The sequence below is a fragment of the Anser brachyrhynchus genome (assembly GCF_964034855.1).
Source record: "Anser brachyrhynchus genome assembly, chromosome: W".
Classification (NCBI taxonomy): Eukaryota; Metazoa; Chordata; class Aves; order Anseriformes; family Anatidae; genus Anser; species Anser brachyrhynchus.
The window spans coordinates 19,002,360-19,017,234 of record NC_137704.1 but is presented as its reverse complement, the minus strand read 5'-3'; the positions used below and the strand labels follow the sequence as shown (position 1 = coordinate 19,017,234).

Genomic DNA, 14,875 nt, shown 5'->3' with positions numbered 1-14,875 from the left:
CTATGCGTTGTCTTTTACTCCCTTATCTTTGGGGTCGTTAACATACAATTGTGCTAGCTAAGACCTAGGAATCAACATCCTTTATCTTGTTCTCTGTCTCAGTACCGATTAATTAGTATGTAAACCACTTTGCTTGAAGAGCACAGGGCTGTTAAAGGCAGGTGTTTTGGAGGTGCACCACTCCTCTGTCTTGTCCACTGGCTGAACCTCCTTTGTAGCAAATAAAGAGACAGCTTGTCTGCTGTTTGCTTCTGCCTTTACCACCCCGACACAGACTTCAGGACACAAATCCAACGATCCCAAACCAGAAACTGGAATTTCACTAAAGCTGCCTCAATTGAGGTTGCCACTTCGGAGGCACTGAGCCAGAGCTGACTCACAGTCCCCAGGGGACACAGCCAGACCAAGTCCCTGTCACCCTCGGGGTCTGGACTCCCCACCCTGCTCAGCACATTTGAGAGACACATGTGGCAACCTAGCTCGCTGGGACATTCATTTTTATTGAACACTTTAAATAAGCTGGGTATATATTACTAGCAATTATTATTAACAATAATAAAAAAAACGCAAGAATTTTACATTCACCAGTGCATTATGCGGGAGGGAGGAAAGCTGGCTCCTATCCTTGCTGGGTGTATCCCCCCTTGTCCCCCTGGCTACCCAGGAGGCACTGGGGGGGGGGGCGCGGGGTGCCCGCTGCTGGTGGGGGGCAACGCAGATATGTCCCCGCAACCCTGGTGTGGTGTCGGGGCAGGAGGGTGCTCCGCATGCCAGAGGGCTCAGCGCCCAGGGAAACCCAAGCGGTGGCACCCTCCCCCCGTGCTGCACCCCCCCCAACATCACCACTCCGCATGCCCCTGTGGGGGACTAGGAAAGTTCCCCACACTTGTGGGGAGGCAGTGGGACATCCGCCCCCCCATCCCCTGTCCCAGGGGGCTGCAAGAGCCCATTGAGGGGTGAGCCCTTGGGGACAGGGGATGGGCCCTGCCGCCTAGGGCAACGGTGTTATTGCACTTCAGCCCAGCCCCACTGGGACCCCTGCAAGAAGCCAGCCTGCCCGGGTGCTGCCTGCAGCCCCCCCGAGGCCAATCCCATTGGAACAGGCACCTCAGCATTGCCATCATGGCCACCAGGTGAGCAAGGACAGACTCGTTGGAGGGGGGAACAGGGTACAAAACCCCAGGCTCACAAAGCCACCCCACATGCAAGGGGAGCTCCCAGGAGCACCTGGCTGCAGTTGTGGTCTCCAGCACTAGGACTGCGCTCCTGGCAGCTTCAGGCTGGGCTCCACCAGCATCAGCCCCTGGGCTTTCTGGAGGCGGCCGTGGTCGTGGCAGAGGAGGCTCTTGGTCTCGCAGTTGAGGTTCTGGTAGTGGTGAGGGCTGGGCGCAGGCCGGTGGCAAACGGAGGTGAAGCTGAAAGGCCCCAAGCAGCAGCCGGGGCAGGACAGCACCTCGTCCTGCTCCAACACAGTGCCAGTGCTGTGCCCGGGCAGCATGGCCACGTGCTCCGTCTGCTCCAGGGCTGCTGCCGCACAGGGGATGCTGAGCTGGGAGAAGCCACTCTCCAACCTGCTGCCCCCGGCCAGTGGCTTTCTGACCACCACATGGTTGTTGTTGATGAGCAGCTCATTGGGCGCCCACGGCTCCATTTGCCAGGGCCGGGCACCTGAGGCCGCCGTGTGGATGAATTTGCTGGTGGCATGTGCCAGAGCACAGACCTGCAGCAGCTTGGAACTGTGCTCCTCTGCTGTGGGACTGGGGGGGAGGCGTGAGTCCCACTTCCCGGCTCCCCAGCATCCTCCCGGCTCCACTTCAGGCTGGGGGGCTGGGCAGGAGACTTCACGCCCAGTGCCAGGCCCCCATGGCAGGGCAGCTCAGGGGAGGTGGGCAGCGAGTGGCACTTGTGGGGGGCTGCGACAGGCACCAAGAAGTCACACTGCACCTCTACGGCTGGCTCGGGCGTCATGGGGGAGCAGAGCTGCAACGAGGCCGGGGGGGGGCAGGTCAAAAGTGAGCGAGATTACAGACTTGCTGGGCGTATCAAAAAGCTTGATCTTTCCCCCCTTCAGGTCCTCACGCTGGGAGAAGGGGTTGATGCGCAGCGGCATCTCCTTGGTCCTGGCCCCGCCACAGGGCTCAGGCAGCTGCGGCAAGGTGGGCAATTTGGAGGGGAACATGTCGGACTGGCTGCGGGACAGGTGCTGGTCCGGCTGCAGGTGCTGCATCCCCAACTTGTGCAGGGGCGACTGCTTGGCGTGGCTGGCCACCCTCCCGGCTACCCCTGGGCAGGGGCACAGGACTGTGTGTGTGTGTGTGTGTCACTGGTGCCCTGGGTATGCCCAGGCACCATGGGGCAAAACAGGGAGCAGCCCAGGCAGTGAGAAGTGGGGCTGCTTCCTACAGACCTTCTACCCCAGCCTGCTCCCCAGTAGCTGGTGGGGTGGTAAAGGGGCACCCCCCCGCCCCCGGGACACCCACATACCATTGAGAACGGGTGCCGTGCTGGGCACGGGCAGGCTGTCCCTGGTGCTGAAGAGGGGGGCCCCAAAACCCTCGGTGCCTAGCTGGTGCTGCAGGATGCCCTCCAGGCACTGTGTGATTTCCAGGAATGAGGGGCGGGAGGTCGGCTCCATCTGCAGGCAGGATGGGTCCCAATTGAGGTCTGAAGCCCACCCCCCCAGCCCTTGGGGTGCACCACCTGGAAGCAGCTCCAATAGGCTGGGAAAGGCATCCCCGATGGGACACCAGGATTTGGGCATCCCTGCGGCAGGGGCTCACACTGCAGCAGTGGAAAGCCATCTGGAGGAAGGCCGCTGGGCAGTCAAGTCCCACCATGGTGTGGAAAGCAGTGACATCCAGGCCAAAATCCTGTGCCAGGGAGATGGGGAAGAGTGAGGCCAGGTGCCACAGGGCAACACGCCATGGTTGCATAAAGGAAGGAGGGACCCTGGGGTAACCCAAGCAGGGGGAAGGTTGCAGGGTGCTGGAACACAGATCCCTCCTGCTCCCTGCCTGAAGGCACCCACCCTCCTGCCTGGGCTGATTCTGGGCTCCAAGGACAGTTTATGGGCAGAGAGCATCCCTCTTGCTGCCAGGAGACATTGGGGATGTGGTACCCTCACCCCAAGATGTGGGGCAGCTCCCCATAGCCTCTGCCACAGGCAGGGAGCTCTGCTCATGTTGGTCCCCCTCGTTTGGTGACGTCCCCAGCCCCAGGTCCCACCGCGTGTCATCCTTGCTCCCTGTCCCAGCGAGTCACCTCGGTGCGGGGCAGGTAGTCGGGGTCCGCGGGGACACGAGCAATGGTCTCACACAGGATGATGCCATATGCAAACACATCAGCCTGCAAAGAGAGGGGAGTCATGGGGGGTCCTGCAGCCCAAAGTGATGTGCCCCTGCTTCTGTGAGCTCTCCCTGCAGAGCGGCACTGGGTCCCCACCTCTTCGGCACCCTGGGGATGCCTGTTCCCATCCCTCCATGCCTCTCTGTGTGCCCAGCTGACCCCAGGGCTGCAAACCCTGCAGACGGCCCCATGCAGCATCACCTTCTCGTTGTAGATCTCCCCTCGCAGCACCTCAGGCGCCATCCAGTACGGGGAACCCACCACAGCCAGCGGCTCCTTCTCACTGCCCTCGCTGGGGGACACAGCAGGATGTCAGGGGCCCCCATCCCCTCGCCCATCCCCCCCCAAACCTCCCTCTCCCTTCCTGCGCCAGCAGTCCTCCATGCACCCCGTGACTCATCTCTCCCTGCCACCAGGCCACCCACACCATGCCCTTTCCCCATCCCCAGACGTATTCATCTGTCCCATAGGTCCCCAGCACACGGGAATCACCCCACTGCCCCCATCCCTGCCCTTCTAGCTGGACCCCAAAAGTCCATCCCTCCCCAGCTCCTGCTGGGGAGCTCCTCCCCATCGAGCTGGAACCCCTTGCTCCGAAGATGGGGACGGACAGGCAGACACCACCCATGCACCTGTAGGTGGGGATCTTCTCCGCCAAGCCGAAGTCGCCCACCACAGCTGTGTAGCCACTGGCCTCGCAGCGCACCAGGCAGTTCTGGGGGGACAGGAGGACCCTCTCACACCGCCAGCCCCCACCTCACTAGCCGCCACTCCTGGGATGCCCTGGGCACCATGCAGCTCCTCAATGTGTACAAGGAAGCTAGGGCAGCAGGATGGACCATACCTTGGAGGTGAGGTCACGGTGGAAGATGCCCTTGGAGTGCAGGTAGTGCAGCCCATGGGCAATGTCGAGGGCCAGCTGGACGCGTGTGGACCAGGAAAGGGGCACAGGGCTGTCCAGCAGCTGCTCCAGGTTGCCGCCGTTGATATACTGGTGGAACAGCCATTGCCTCACTGCACTCCCCCTCTCCATCCCTTAAAGTTGGGTCTCCACCTCTCTTCCCACCCCATGGCACAGCCACCCTGTCCCCACGGAAACCCCCAGACTCGCAGCTGCCATCCCGCTCTCACCTCTGTCAGTGCGTGCAGCTGCCCCTGGTGCACGCACACCCCCATAAACCTGCAAGACAGAGAAGGGCTGAGAGTGGCCCGGGGGGGGGGGGGAGGACAGATGGGACTCAAGCCCCAGGAGCTTGTCCAGCCCCCCAGGCTCCAGGGAGTGGGACCTACCTGAGTATGTTGGGGTGCGAGAGGCGGTTCATCAGCTGCACCTCCCGCAGCATGTTGCCCCGGTTGCTTGTCAGCTTGTTCATCTTCAGCACCATGATCTGCCCAGACTGGCGGTGCCGCACCTGCAGGGGGGTACAAGGGAGGGCTCAGTACCCCACACATGGAGCACCCCAGGGACCGACAGAGTTTGGGGGGTGTTGTGGTTTAACCCGGCTGGCAGCTAAACACCACACAGCCGTTCGCTCACCCTCCCCCCTCCCTCTCTGGGATGGGGGAGAGAAACGGGAAAGTGAAGCCTGTGAGTCAAGATAAAGACAGTTTATTAAGACAGGAAAATAATAATAACAATAATAATAATAATAATGATGATAATAGTATTAATAATAATAATGTATAAGAAACAAGTGATGCACAATGCAATTGCTCACCACCCGCTGACCGATGCCCAGCCTATTCCCGAGCAGCCGGCCCCCCACCCCGGCCAGCCACCCCTATATATTGTTTAGCATGACGTCAGATGGTATGGAATACCCCTTTGGCCAGTTTGGGTCAGCTGTCCTGGGTCTGTCCCCTCCCAGCTCCTGCTGCACCCCTAGCCTGCTCGCTGGCAGGACAGAGCGAGAAGCTGAAAAGTCCTTGGCCTGGTGTAAGCACTGCTCTGCAACAATTAAAACATCAGCATGTTATCAGCGCTCTTCTCATCCTAATCCAAAACACAGCACCCTACCAGCTACTAGGAGGAAAATTAACTCTGTCCTAACTGGAACCAGGACAGGGGGGGAGGCTCTCACAGCTCAACAGCACCCCAAAGCCCATGACACACAACCCCACCTTCCCTGAGGCACCCCACTTGTTGTGCTCCACCCAATACATGCCCAGACCCCCAGAGACATGCTGGCAGTTACTGCAAGCCAAAAGCTCAGCTCCAGAGGTGCAGGACTGGGGCGCAGTCAGGTGTGCAGCACAGGCTGGCTTTTTTGGCTCAGCATCACAAGCCCAGCCAGACCCCAAACAGCTGGTGGGGGGTGAGGGCAGAGGGGATGCATCCTGCCCAAATCAGCCCCGCAGTGCACAGTGCTTGGCCGAGGCCATATATTTAGCTGGCTCCAGCCCAATGCTGTCGCATGAACCAGGAGTTGGACCCCTGCCAGGAACAGCAGCTGGGAAGGCAGCCAAGCCTGGACACCCCCGGCCCCCCCACCCCGCATGGGGGGCAAGGGACAGGCACGGGGGCCCCAGCTCTGGATAGGGGACAGTACCAGGGATCCCCTCCTGAGCGGGTGCAGGGGGTGGGATGGGACCCTGGTAGCAGCTGCCCCCCTGGCACGCAGGGAGCTGCACACGGAGGCACAGGCATTCCTCGGCGCTGCTGTCAGCTCGACGCTCTTCTCCTTTTTAGTCGATGCTGGTTGAAGCTGCTGTGCCTGTGCCAGCCCCTGGCCTTCCCCATGCTCCTCCCTGCCCCCCTCCCTCTGGCAAAACACAAAGGGCATCTGCCAAACAACAGGCTCCCCAAGCACGTGCTGCAGAGATGGGGACAGGAGGGACATGTGTGCCAGGGATGAGACGTGTTTCACTGACACCCCCAGCCCCACGAGCTCCCGGTGGTGGGCACCAGCACCTGGCACATCCCAGCATGCAGAGCCAGCTCGTCCGGCAGGCAGTGCTGCCCTCCCACGTGGCATGGGGCTGGCGGGACCAGCTGGGTCACTCCAGCTTGGCACTAGCAGCTGCCGGGTGCCGACACCTGGCTCAGCCCCACAGTGCTGCCTGGCACAGGGTTGCCACGCAGCTGCGATTGGAACGCCCAGTGGCATGTACTGTGGCACTCCCCAGTTGCCGTCCACTGTGGGAAGGGCCATATCCAGGCCAACAGCAGTGGGGAGCATCCCCTGGTGGGTGGTGACTCACTCCAAGTGGCTGAGTTGTGCCCACAGCCCAATTCCTCACCAATAAACCTCCTGCCATTGCAATAGCCAAGGTCAGGCCTGAGTGCACCACGTGGCATCTAATATAATCCTGGAGGATCCTGTGGGAGGGAAGCTCTGGGGAACCCCCCCCCACACCATGGGATCTCTCCCAGGGATCCCAGTGATTCCCCCGGCAGTGCAGCCCGGCCTTGGTGCTCAGAGGGTCCCAGCACAGCCCCACCCGCAAGCCCACAGGGTCATCCATCACCCTGAGCTTGCTCACAAGCTGTCCTGCCATCTGTCCTGCCCACTCCACAGCTGGAGGACACCCCTGGTCACGCAGGAGAAGGGGTGATGGTCCTCTGGCCTGGCAGGTGGCTTCCCACATGCACTGGCCCCTTCACCCAACACCGTCAGGGGCTGGCACCATCCCAGCACCTTGAATGCCTTCCAGAAGCAGTGACAGCCCCTAGACGTAGCAAGCCACAACCCCAGGTGACGCAGGCCCACGCTGAGGGGGTTTCCATCCCCTTCCCATCATGTCCGTCTCCCCCTCCCCAGTGTCGGCATCGAAGGGAGTGGGCAGCAGAGCCTCCCCAGGTAGCATGGGTTCCCCCCTCGCCTCTCCACACTCTGGCCTTGCACAAAGGAATTCCAGCACATTCCCCGGAGCTGAGCTCAGCCTGGCACTGGGGGAGGCAGCAGCCCACCGATCCCTACCTGGGAGCCAACCCTCACCCCCCGCCGCTGCCCCCCAGCACCCCATGGAGCCCTCGCATCATGCACCTAGCGGGGGGCGCCCCACCCGACCTGCAGCCCCCTGCTCCCCATCCCCATCCCATCTGCTGCTAGCGCTGCCCACACAGGCTGGGGGAAGGGATGGGACTGGCTGCAGCCCCAGCCTGGGCACAAGGGATACAGGCCCTTTTAACAGCAGAAATTAGAGTTTTGTTTAAAGAGCATGCTAATCAGAGTGAGCAGAAGGCCTGGGTCCTCCCCGCAGCCGGCACTCCCATCTAAACGCAGGACAAAGCCCCCAGAGGGGCTCGGTACCCACCGCTCCCCCTCAGCACTCCTCCCCTGTGTCCCAGCCCGGAGCTGTCTTGCAGGGGCAGCATCCTGCACCCCTGCTCCCCATTGGGCAGCATGGGAAGGTGCCGAGGGCAGGTAAAGGAACACACAATGCTGCAGGCAACTCCATAGCAGCTGTGCCTAAGCTCCCAGGTATCCCAGTACTGCAACAGGTCTTTTACTGGGCAGGACTGGAAAAGCTGCTCATCATGCGGAAAAGGCGGATCATTCAAGAAAAACTGAATTGCTGCTCCTGGGCCTGCCTCAGCGAATTTGCTTCCTCCCTGCCTGCTCTGGTTCCCCCATCGGTGCCACCTGTGCCATGCCACTCCATCCTGCTTTGTGAAACAAGGCAAGGTCCATCGATGAAGGGCACCAGATAAGAGCAAGCATGCATGCCATTAGGAGTAAATAGAAAATCTCAAAGGTTTGCAGGGAAGCTGACAGAGACAGGCAGGCAGGTGCTGTATCACAGCCCTTGTGCAAGGTCTAGGCATGCCAAAGGGCCGCATCCCGGAGCCAGCATCTCCATGAGGGCAGCGATGTCCAGGCACAGCCCCCGGGGGGGTGAAGCCAGGATGCTGCCTGCAGCCTCCATGCCTGCTGTGGATGGCACACGGAGAAGTGAGCAAGGGATCTGGGGAAGAGATGCAACAGTGGTTTAAGGGATGAAGAAAATGTCTGGCACAAACACACCAGGCTCAATCTGCTCCATCTATCAGAGAGATGGAGAGGCAGCTTGCTGCAATGTCCGCACACCCTAGAGAATGGGTGGGCCTGGCGCCTCCAAAATCACACTGGGGAAATAGAAGAAAACCAGCTGCTGGGGAGAGAAATCAGGCCCAGCTTTGCAACAGTGCGGGGCCCAGCAGGAAGCAGCCCCCGGGGACAAGGGTAGCTTTCCATCGTCAGTGCTCCCGCCTGCTCCGTGCGGCCTCTCCAAGAGATGCGCTCGGGCTCTGGCTGCACCGGGAGTGATCCTGGGAATGCTGTCAGATGGCTGTGCTGGCACCCACTGCCCTGCCTGCCCCTGGGCCAGCTGTGTGCCAGGGCATGGGTTCAGGTCCCCTCCTCACCCGCCTTCACCCACCCACCCACCCACCACAGCTGAAATGAGTCAGGACCTGGTGGCTGTATGGAGGAGGGAACCGCAAGCACCCACGGCCATGGAAAGCGCTGTGGGAACAAGGGAGGTGGGAGAAAAGGGGGTCCTGTGCTGCCCTGCCAAGCTGCATCCTCCTCACGAGCCTCACCAGCCCCAAACCCCAAGCTCAGAGGCTGGGCCTGCCCCATCATCCTGCTGAGATCTTGGCCTCAACCCACCATGCAGCACATAACCCCATCTGGCCTCCTCCCGGCCCTGCCTCCCACTGCTGCCTGCTCTAGGCCCCAGCCCCAGCCCCTCCGCAGGCACGGCCCCACCAGGGGGAGCAGTGCTGGAGCGCAAGGAGCACACTGCGGCTCCTGGGGGGAGGGTGAGCCAGGGGAGCAGGGACGGTGAACAAGGAGACACCTTAGCCTGGCAGAGACAGGGCAGCATCCATTATTAAAGAGCTGTATCCACACCTGGCATTATTAAATCCCTCTGCTCCCAGGTGCCGCCACATGCTTCCAGCCAGGGATCGATAACAGGAGCCTGGCCAGTGGAGAGGCCATGGCCTCGTGGGAGCGACCGTGAATGAGTGTTCCCCCTGTGTCCCCACCCTGGATCCCCCCTCCCCACAGGCTGCTTCTCCCACAGGCAGGATCCCAGTGATGGCAGCGGGGTCCTGGCTGGACAGAGCTGCTCTCGAAGCTGCTGAAAGTGTAAGGGTGGCACTTGCCCAGTGGTTTGCGGCATGCTGAGTGATGACACCGAGGACAAGAACAACATGCGCATGCACCTCCCCTCAGCTGGGGCACAGTGGCAGTAGGTAGGTGCCACTGCTGGGACCCCAACCTGTGCATAGCCACACGCAAAGCGTCCCTGCTCCGGCAGACTGTGCCTGCCCACCCTGAGCATCAGATGGCTGTGGCACGAAGGCAGCTGCAGGGTGACAGCCGGGGGGGGCTCTGCAGCATCACCCCACTCTTCCCACCCCTCCCACCTTCAGCGGGCTCCCTGTGTACCTAACCGGGGATTGCCCTAGAGCGACTGCACCTCCTGCCACCGGCACACCTAGACCCCACAGCGGGCTCTGGGCACCCCCCCGGGGCTGTCTCCCCCGGTAACCCCGGTGCAGAACAGATCTGCCGCTACCCTCCTCCCTCTGATAGAGGGACAACAGCACCGGCGGCTGCGGGGCTCCCCCAGCATCTCCACCAGACCCCCCCCCTCAACCCCATCGCGGCGGTACCGGGGACGCCCGGACACCTCTCCAAAGTCCCCCGGCGAGCCCCGGGGGGCGGCGCATACCTTGAAGACCTCGGAGAAGAAGCCGGCCCCGATCTTCTCGCAGTAGAAATCGTCGATGCGCGCCAGGGTGGAGACGGCGCTACGCAGCGCCCGGTACGAGGAGGGCCGCAGCCTCCCGCAGCCCGGCCACGGCCCCGCCGCCTCCCCCTCGCCTTCCTCGACCCGTTCCCCCCTCAGTGCCAGCCCAAGCCTTCGCGGCAGCTTCTCCCGCTCCATATCGGCCCCGCCGAGCACCCCCAGCGCCGTTCACATCTCCCCAGAGCACGGCGCTGGGGGGGCTCCGCCGCCACCCGGTCCGGCTCGGCCCGGCGCTGCTAGCGACGGGGACGAGAGGCCGGTGGGGTGCGCGGTGCTCATGGCCCGGTGGCGAAGCCCCAACCCCCGCCACGACCCGGCGCTGCGCCTCCGCCGCCCCCAAGCGCAGGCGCCGGCGGGGCAGAGCCGGGGCGGGTTCAGCCCTTAACTCCTTGGCGGTCGCCGGGACGGGCTCTGGTCCCTGATTACAGCCAGCCAGGCTAAGATGGAGGCGGTGGGCATGTGGGGCTCTTGCCTCTCCCTGTGCGCCCACCCCTGCCCGGCTGGTGCCCCTGGGGAAGTGGGAAGTGCAGCCAAAAGGCCCCGTGCCTCTTGCACCCTGCCACGTTTCTCTCTTTCCCGTGAGAGAGGGAGTTAGGAGAATCTTATCAAGTAGAGATAGAGCACTGAGGGCATTAAGCTAGGATGCTACTCAGTGTCTTTGCTAACTATGGTGCATTGTGCAAATTAACTAAAGCAAGAAGCCTTGGGCCCCTTACCAAGGTCAGTCTCTTAATAAGAGTGTGAGCCTATCTTAAGAAACTGGTAGAAACTGGTCCTGCAGATGGACAAGAGCAACTGAGTCTGCGCAAAGACAAGAGGTCAACTAGCGGTGACGAGGAAGAGTCACCAACCTTCATCCCCACGACCCCCGGCGACCACCACCAGGAGACACTGCACAAGCGCAGATGGGAAGAGTTTATGGAAATGACTCCTTGGAACTAATTTTAATATGAAGCGGGGGCAGGTTATGAGTATGTATAGGCGTATTGTGAAACGTCATGCATATGTAACTCTTTACTGCATATAACCATGGCAAATTGCTGCGTCAGGTGCGCACGACTTTGGTGGGACTACCCCCAGTGCTGCCCAGCGCTGAATAAACATACCTACTTTACAATCTTACTGATTGTGGAGTCAGTTTTCCGCAAGTCAGTTTGGCGAGCCAGGCAGGAGACGCTCTGCTCGGCTGCGGGATTGACTGCCGAGCAGACGCCCTTAGATGCACCCCGAGTATTTTCCTCGGAGGAGCCTCCACTCTCAGCCGCTCACCGCGGGAGCAGACAAAGACCTCCTGAAGCCGTGGACAAATGGTATGTTTTACAGTACAGGAAGGGCCTGTAAGTCGTACGCATGGCCGGGGCGGCTGGTAAATCGCGCAGAGACATCTGGCGTGCAGCATAGTCCCCATATGGGAGAAGGGTACCCTACAGGCAGACCGATAGAGCGGTCAAAGGGAGATTTGGTGACCGATGGAGTGCTCAAGGGGTATTTGCTGACCGATAGAGTCAAGGGGGATTTGCTGACCGATAGAGCGGCCGCTAGCGATCTTGGGAGTAGATCGAGCAAATCCGAGGTTACCGCTGCATCCCAGTTTTGGGAGCCAGGACGGACCTGCTAATGACTGTATAAGAAGCATGAGAAGGGTAAGTGGGCCTCTCACAATTGTGACAAGGTTACCTGGGTAATATTTGCAGCTGCTGGAGGGATATTAATTGGAGTGTTAATAATTGTATGTCTTATTTGTGGATGTCTGGGTATCTCATGTTGAAAGCATTTGTGTAAGTGTATGTGTTTGAGACAAAGTATTGTTGTGAAGTGAGTTACCCATGAGGAACACGGCCGGAGATGATACAAACAAGTTTGGTTATTGTTTTAAGTGATATATTCTTGTGGTATGAACGAGAAGTGCAAGGGGACTCTGTGATTGCGTGATTGTGCTGTGTGAGTGAGACGCAGCATCGCTGCGAAGAGAGTGCGGAGTTCTGATCTGCGGTTCCGTATTCTTCACGAGGGGAACGGCCGGAGACGAACGAAGCGCATGACGGACCAAAAAGAAGTGCTGTTTTATCCAAGTGTTGATTGCTGGTGCCCAATAAACGGGCCCGACGGTGCATCTTGTAATCCTATTTTTTGTTCTTAAATGTTTTGAGTCTGACAAGGAGGAAGGTGGGAACATTATCTAAGTAACAGTTTAGAAGTTTTGGTATATTCGTGGTGGTGTTTGGTCAGTTTCCCAAGTATCGGGGGAGGGGGGCTGACTGATTATCAAAGCGGTAGAACACAGAGAGTCACTTCTTTGGTGGTTCGGGCTTGAGCCCTGGGAATTTGGTAAGAAGGGGGAGAGCGAATTTATTTAGACCTCAATACCTTTTTAAACCCCCATCTTGACGGATACACAGGAGTGATTCCTTGTTTTGTGTGGGCTTACTAACAAAGTGCATGAGAAAAATTAGCATTTAGCTTGAAATTCGCTCTTGTTGAAATGTAAATTTTGTGCAGAAGAAGGCTGAGTGCTTCAGGTGTTTTCCTGAAGCCCTGTGGATTTATGATTGGAACGGGGCTCATTAAGAATCTGAAATAGTAAAGTTTGTATGTGGAAGGAAGAGTTTAATCCCAGAGAATTGGGACATTTGGGAAGAAGATTAGGAAAAGATAGTAAAAACCTGCAATAAAAAGGTTTGCGTGGAAATTGAAACAAGGGACAGTAACTAATATAAATAAATACAAGGGAATGGGAAATCAAGGACATGGCTAATATCCAGAACAAAGACGTTTTAAAGAAAGCCTCCTTGGGTGCATATTGGCACATTGGAAGGATATTGTTAGAAATGGGGGCACAGAAAGCAAGAGGACTTCCACTAAGTATTGCAATCAATAGTGGCCACTATATAAACTAAATGGTCACTTTATGGATCAATCGACTATAACAGTGTCTTGCAATTAATGTTGTTTTTGAGGAGAGAAGGGAAATAGGATGAAATGTTGTATACTGATACTTTGTTTCAGCATCTTGGAGGGAAAAGGGTATGGAATTAAGTTGGCCCCTGACTGAGCCTTTGGTGTTGGCATTAGAAAAGTACAGGCTGGAGAAAGATAAAGGAAGTGTTAAAAGGATTGTTGAAGGTGTTAAAGGTTGTGTGGCATGTAGTATTTGACAGAGCTGTTCGAAGTTGAATGAGCAGGGAAAGAGGATGTAGGAATGTTAGTAGTTCTGCCTCAACCCGAGGCTGAGATCTCAAAATCGCGGGTGTGAGTCCTCTGGGGCAGAGGGACCATGATGGGTCCGAGAGAGTTGTCATGGAAACAGGAAAAGGCGTTTTTATTTGCAATGCTTGAAATTTAAATTGGGAAAAATGATTGGAATTCATCAATTTTTATACTTACCCAATTTGCCAAGGTCCTTGTTAAGAAGGGACTTGCTGGAAAAATGGATGCAAAAATTTCTTTTGAACAAGGAAAACTGGAAATAACCTTTTGACAAAATTAGAAAACAGTCAAGTTTGGTTCACGATACTAGATTCAAAGGATGCCTTTTTTTGCCTGCCTGTGGCAACTGAAAGCCAGAAACTCTTTGCCTTTGAATGGGAAAATCCTAATAGAGGACAAAAAACTCAGCTTACTTGGACTGTGTTACCACAGGGGTTCAAGAATAGCCCCACCATATTCGGGAAACAACTAGCCTGTGATCCTGAAGCGTGAAAGACCCCTTCGGGAAAAGGGGACACTGTTGCAATACGCAAATGACAGCTACTGAAGAAGAAAAGGAGTGGGTATAATGGACTTCCTAAAGTTTTTCGGCACTAATTCTGTGAACCCAGCCTCTTTCCTTAGTTATGATTGCATCAAGACTATTGACACGGTATACTCCAGCTGACCAGACTTAAAGGATACACCCTTAGAAGATGCGGAGGATTGGTATATAGATGGCAGGAGCTTCGTCCGCCAGGGATTTTGCCTCACAGGATAGGCGGTAACAAACATCATCCCAAAAGGTGGAAATCATCGCCTTGATAAGAGCTTTTGAGCTGGCAAACATTTGGACAGATTTGAAATATGCCTTTGGTGTGGTGTATGCACACGGGGCAATTTGGAAGGAGAGAGGACTTTTATCTTCCTCAATTAAAGATGCAGAAGAAGCTGATAGCAGTTATTAGGGAAGAAGGAAAAAGGAGGTCTAGACAGCAACAGCCCCGGCTAGGCAAGGATCAATGTGCCCTACGTAAGAAATTTGGGCATTGGAAAAACAAATGCCCGGAACAGAAAAGAAATGGAAAAGGGAACCGGGGAAGGGAGGTGGTGGTCGCGCGTGCAAAAGACAACTGAGGAAGACTGGGGGAATCTACCCCAGCAGATCCACTGGTTATAAAAATGAAGCTGGGGAAGGAGGGAAAAGAGGTGGAACTTATGGTGGATATGGGGGCAACATACTCAGTTTTAAATAAAACATTAGTATCAGTGAGGAATGATTACATTGTGAAGGGGGTAACTGGCCAATCTGAAATAGCATATTTCTGCAAACCATTGAAATATAAATATGGGAAACAGTGGGGCATTCACAAGTTCTTATACATGCCCAACTCTCCGGAGTCACTCCTAGGGAGAGATTTATTGGAAAAATTACAAGCAACCATTTCATTTTAAAATGGGGAGATTATTCTGGAGGTAGATGATCAAAGATATGTGGAAGTTTTGAGTTTGATGATGATGGCTACTGAAACTAAAAAGGAAATTAGTGAAGAAGGAATTAGCCTGATAACTGAAAATTTTCTGCAATCAGGATTATTAA

General features: G+C 57.1%; 1 long non-coding RNA gene and 1 pseudogene across 2 annotated transcripts in view; one reads left to right on the top strand and one right to left on the bottom strand.

Annotated features, from left to right (window-relative positions):
* Positions 1-480: 480 nt before the first annotated feature.
* Positions 481-10,253, bottom strand: LOC308184743 (dual specificity testis-specific protein kinase 1-like; annotated as a pseudogene). Its single transcript, XR_013956138.1, has 9 exons — positions 10,012-10,253; positions 4,636-4,757; positions 4,477-4,525; positions 4,190-4,336; positions 3,978-4,060; positions 3,547-3,637; positions 3,262-3,345; positions 2,781-2,870; positions 481-2,635 (listed from the first exon to the last, which is right to left on the bottom strand). The product of XR_013956138.1 is annotated as a dual specificity testis-specific protein kinase 1-like (transcript).
* The window catches only part of LOC308184861, a 42,749-nt gene continuing 38,096 nt past the window's right edge, over positions 10,223-14,875 (top strand). Inside the window, exon 1 of the long non-coding RNA XR_013942966.1 lies at positions 10,223-11,399. This is a non-coding gene — a long non-coding RNA (uncharacterized lncRNA). The remainder of the gene's footprint in view (positions 11,400-14,875) is intronic.